We start from the raw sequence: 5,867 nt of genomic DNA, 5'->3' as shown, positions 1-5,867 counted from the left end.
AACGGATTTGGATATTAAAAGCATATTAGTATGTTATGTGTAAGCCAGGTTAAAGAGATGGGTCTTTAATCTAGATTTAAACTGCAAGAGTGTGTCTGCCTCCCGAACAATGTTAAGTAGGTTATTCCAGAGTTTAGGCGCCAAATAGGAAAAGGATCTGCCGCCCGCAGTTGATTTTGATATTCTAGGTATTATCAAATTGCCTGAGTTTTGAGAACGTAGCGGACGTAGAGGATTATAATGTAAAAGGAGTTCATTCAAATACTGAGATGCTAAACCATTCATGGCTTTATAAGTAATAAGCAATATTTTAAAATCTATATGATGTTTGATAGGGAGCCAGTGCAGTGTTGATAGGACCGGGCTAATATGGTCATACTTCCTGGTTCTAGTAAGAACTCTTGCTGCTGCATTTTGGACTAGCTGTAGTTTGTTTACTAAGCGTGCAGAACAACCACCCAATAAAGCATTACAATAATCTAACCTTGATGTCATAAATGCATGGATTAACATTTTTGCATTTGACATTGAGAGCATAGGCCGTAATTTAGATATAATTTTGAGATGGAAAAATGCAGTTTTACAAATGCTAGAAACGTGACTTTCTAAGGAAAGATTGCGATCAAATAGCACACCTAGGTTCCAAACTGATGACGAAGAATTGACAGAGCAACCATCAAGTCTAAGACAGTGTTCTAGGTTATTGCAAGCAGAGTTTTTATGTCCTATAATTAACACCTCTGTTTTTTCAGAATTTAGCAGTAAGAAATTACTCATCATCCAGTTTTTATACCGACTATGCATTCCATTAGTTTTTCAAATTGGTGTGTTTCACTGGGCCGTGAAGAAATATAGAGCTGAGTATCATCAGCATAACAGTGAAAGCTAACACCATGTTTCCTGATGATATCTCCCAAGGGTAACATATAAAGCGTGAAGAGTAGCGGACCTAGTACTGAGCCTTAAGGTACTCCATACTGCACTTGTGATCGATATGATACATCTTCATTTACTGCTACGAACTGATGGCGGTCATATAAGAACGATTTACCATGCTTATGCAGTTCCATTAATGCCAACAAAGTGTTCAAGTCTATGCAAAAGGATGTTGTGGTCAATTGTGTCAAATGCAGCACTAAAATCCAATAAATAGAGAAATAGACCCACGATCAGATGATAAGAGTAGATCATTTGTAACTCTAAGGAGAGCAGTCTCAGTACTATGATACGGTCTAAATCCTGACTGGAAATCCTCACATATACCATTTTTCTCTAAGAAGGAATATAATTGTGAGGATACCACCTTTTCTGGTATCTTGGACAGAAAAGGGAGATTTGAGATTGGTCTATAATTAACTAGTTCTTTGGGGTCAAGTTGTGTTTTTTTGATGAGAGGCTTAATAACAGCCAGTATCCTAATGACAATGAGGAATTAATAATATTCAGAAGAGGATCTATGACTTCAGGAAGCACCTCTTTTAGGAGCTTAGATGGTATAGGGTCTAACATACATGTTGTTGGTTTAGATGATTTAACAAGTTTATACAATTCTTCTTCTCCTATAGTAGAGAATGACTGGAACTGTTCCTCAGGGGGTCTATAGTGCACTAGTCTGATGCGATACTGTAGCTGATGGCTGAATGGTTGCAATTTTATCTCTAATAGTATCGATTTTAGAAGTAAAGTAGTTCATAAAGTCATTACTGCTGTGGTGTTGGGAAATGTCAACACTTGTTGAGGCTTTATTTTTCGTTAATTTAGCCACTTGATTTAAATATATACCTGGGGTAATGTTTGTTTTCTTCTAAAAGAGAAGAAAAGTAATCGGATCTAGCAGTTTTTAATGCTTTTCTGTAGGATAGGTTACTTTCCCGCCAAGCAATACGAAATACCTCTAGTTTTGTTTTCCTCCAGCTGCGCTCCATTTTTCGGGCTGCTCTCTTTAGGGTGCGAGTATGCTCATTATACCATGGTGTCAAACTATTTTCCTTAACCTTCCTTAAGCGTAGAGGAGCAAATGTATTTAAAGTGCTAGAAAAGAGAGAATCCATAGTTTCTGTTACATCATCAAGTTATCCTGAGGTTTTGGATATGCTAAGAAATTTGGATACATCAGGAAGATAACTTAAAAAGCAGTCTTTTGTGGTAGAAGTGATGGTCCTTACATACTTATTTCAAGAAGTAGAATTTACAATTTTGGCTATATGAAGTTTGCACAAAACTAAATAATGATCTGAGATATCATCACTTGGCTGCATAATTTCAACACTATCAACATCAATTCCATGTGACAGTATTAAATCTAGAGTATGATTTCGACAATGAGTAGGTCCTGAAACGTGTTGTCTAACCCCAATAGAGTTCAGAATGTCGATAAATGCTGATTCCAATGCATCTTTTTCATTATCAACATGGATATTAAAATCACCAACTATTAAAACTTTATCTGCAGCCAGAACTAACTCGGATGTAAAATCACCAAACTTTTTAATAAAGTCTGTATGGTGCCCTGGTGGCCTGTATACAGTAGCCAGTACAAACATAACAGGGGATTTATCATTAACATTTGTTTCTCTTGATAATGTTATATGAAGCACCATTACTTCAAATGAGTTAAACTTGAAGCCTGCCCTCTGAGAAATCCTGAAAACGTTATAAATTGAAGCAACAATAACAGTATTATATTATAACAGTAATCTTGGGGGGTGGACTCATTTAAAATAATGTAATCATCAGGTTTTAGCCAGGTTTCTGTCAAACAGAGCACATCCATATTATGATCAGTGATCATATTAATTACAAAAAGTGTTTTCGTAGAAAGAGATCTGATATTCAATAATCCAAGCTTTATCATTTGTTTATCCATATTGCATCTGTTTTTTATTTGTTGAACCTCAATTAAATTGTTAATTTGGACGTTTTTTGTATTTTCTAGTTCGGGGAACAGACACAGTCTCTATAGTGTGATATCTAGGTGAAAGAGTCTCTATGTGCTGAGAATTAGCTGACCTCTGTGACGTGAGGCAGCTAGCAGACGGTCGGTTTAGCCAGTCTGTCTGCTTCCTGACCTGGGCCCCAGTTAGTCAAGTTGTGGCAAACAAAAGAATCTGTTCCACGACATTGGTTACTTTCACTTTCATTTTAGCGTGATTTTTGGGTGGAGTGTGTCAATTAATGGCGGAAGGGAGTTATATTTAAAGGGAGCGTCTAGTACCTGAATCAAAGGCGTCATCCATTTGTTTGCACATGAGGGTAGCCCGTATGAGTGATGGTTATGGTGGAAAGACGGCTGCGTGTCAATCAGCTGTTTCATGGGTATGATGTCTGGTGCGTGACTGAAGCATTGCACTTCCAGACCAACTGTCATGAGCGGTCCTGAAGACAAGGAAAAAACCGCTTATCCACCTATCTTGGTGTCTGGTGACCTGTGATACTCATTGGTGCCTTCAATACCTGCAAACGTGGTCAGTACCTTTGCGCCGCCATTACACACACTGCAACACACGCACGCACGCAAGCTTTCATATTCGTACATTCTGTGTGCTTAGTGTTTTGTTTATAATTGTTGTTGCCGTTAAAATTATTGATGCTGTTGATTTAATGTGTGTGATTTACCCCAAACTTAATGAGATGTTCATCCAATGTTTTCTTTGTTTTCTTTGTTCTCTTTATTTTTTTATATGGACATTTTTTTTTATGAATGTGGACACGAATCTGTGAACGTGGATTAGCGTGACGCGGTCGGTTTCTGGCACGGGCACGGATTCCGAAGAGAGACCGCTAGTGGGAACGTGTGGTCATTTCTTATTTTGTTTTTATTTTTATTTATTTTTTGTCCATTTAGTTTTCTGTGTTATTATGATTTTGAACATATGAAAGAATAAATATCCTAATGACCTTTAGTCTGGGATTATTATAATTTGTTGTGTAACAGGTGGTTATTTTTCTGCTATCCTGGGTTAAGTTAATTTTTGACAGGTTTAATCCTGTCTGGCGCCCAAAGGTTTTTTTCTTTAAAATAGTTATTTAAGTTAGGGCAGCGACCACCGTTATAGAGTGGCGCCCGAACAGGGACCTGAACTGAAACCTGCTTGAACACTTGAAACTTGAACTTTTGATTTTGACAATCCCTGTGAACTATTGAACACTTGAATATATATGTATATATATATGTAACCCCTTTAAATTTAAGAAGTAAAGAGACTCTTAATTTGAAGAAAAAGTGTTTTGACTGATGTTCTCCACTAGAGGGCGTTTCTCCGTGATGAGTGAAATAATGTAGAAGAAACGCCATTCTTTGCAAAAACGAGAAAGAGAGCAGATGATTCAGAGTGTAAATATTATAATAGAGAGTAATAGAGTGTAAAGAAAAACAGTTTTCAAGTGCAATCCGGTGGGAAGAAACATCTTGTCATACTTTTATTTCGATGAACTCTGGTGAGTGTTTGGTTACTCTGTTGTTGCTTTGTAATCAGTCATATGTGTTCAATTAATAATCTCAATCGTAAGAAATATGATTGATAACTAACTGATGATGAGTAAATATTGAAATATGCATATTGTAACAAAGAGATAAAGCCTAGTTTTGTCATTAAACCAATCGGAGCTGAATTCAATGTGATGTTAAAATCAACTGCGTCACATACTAATTAATATGCATTAGTTGTGTAAACAGCCATTTGACGATAGTTTGAGGATGTTAATTAACTCTGAGGATATTGTTGTAAAACAATCCAAGTAAGTTTATTTACTGTTTTGAGTCATACAATAATAATATGTCAGACATTGCTCTGTTTAATGTTTATTTAAGCATTTTCTACCAGGATTTTCTTTGTAAAACAAGTTAATATACAACTGAAGAAAAGTGAAAGATCTGAAATTTCATGTGATTTTATATCTGTTGTCAATTCAGATGATGTGAAATGAGTGACAAGTTTTCTGCATTATGCAGGTTGTTTTTTTTTCTTCCTTATTGTTTCCGGTTGATGTGTACTTCTTGAGTTGACCGTGGACGAGATGAATGGCGAGCCAACAGTGCCTAATTGATGTCACCACACCTCTTTCTCTGGAGCGAGTTCAGTATCATTAATCTGTCATCAAACAGATAAGAGAATACAACACACCATACACTTTGGAGTGAAACTGTGAGTTTAAAACTACCCGGGTAGTACATTCTTTTTCTTCTTTTTCCTGTCACGTGACTAATTTTTTTTTTTTTTTTTTTTTTTTACTTCAATATTTCTTCCTGGAAGGATTGGACATTTTTTTTCTGGACCAATAGACTAAGAAATTTTTTTTTTGAGACAAATAACAACACAAGGAAAAGACTTTCTGAACTGCGTTTGTGCAATCATTTATTTGATTTGTTATACAAAACAGGCCTGAGTGTATTTTATTTTTTTATTGTATTCTCATAAACTGGTACCAATACAGTAAATTTGTTTCTTCAATTTCTAAAGTTGTGTCGAAATTGCTGTCTCAAATCCTCCTTAGGGACCTAGACATTAACATACTGTGCCCATTTAACCTGATCAGTTTATTTCCAGTTAACTAGTGATACAACAGGTTACATACCAAAAGTGGCGAGCCAGCCAGGAGGATTCTTTTTGACAGCTTTAATTTTGATCATTACTATTAATTGACATTCAAAGCTCAAATTCAAGTGTTCTGAAATTCTTTAAAAACAAAGTTTTGTATTTTGTTTCTTATTAATTGTTTTTCTTTTTGAAAAAAAAAATGGATCTTGAAAGTGCATTTGGAGTAGATGTGCAGAGGTCCCTTTGTGTGTTAAATCTTCCTAGGACTAATTCTAATGATGACCTAGTGGCATCCTTTGCTACTTACGGAAAAGTAACTAAGGTTGTACG

At 35.9% G+C, this 5,867-nt stretch overlaps 1 long non-coding RNA gene across 1 annotated transcript; it reads left to right on the top strand.

Moving 5' to 3' along the window:
- The first annotated feature begins 3,123 nt into the window (after positions 1 to 3,123).
- On the top strand, positions 3,124 to 4,153 carry LOC132121025 (uncharacterized). The gene is made up of 2 exons (XR_009426210.1): positions 3,124 to 3,464; positions 3,732 to 4,153. It is a non-coding gene; the product is annotated as an uncharacterized LOC132121025 (long non-coding RNA).
- The last annotated feature ends 1,714 nt before the right edge of the window (positions 4,154 to 5,867 follow it).

Source organism: Carassius carassius, chromosome 39, assembly GCF_963082965.1.
Source record: "Carassius carassius chromosome 39, fCarCar2.1, whole genome shotgun sequence".
NCBI classification, from domain to species: Eukaryota; Metazoa; Chordata; class Actinopteri; order Cypriniformes; family Cyprinidae; genus Carassius; species Carassius carassius.
The sequence above is the reverse complement of the archived record's forward strand: the minus strand, read 5'-3'. Positions and strand labels throughout refer to the sequence as shown.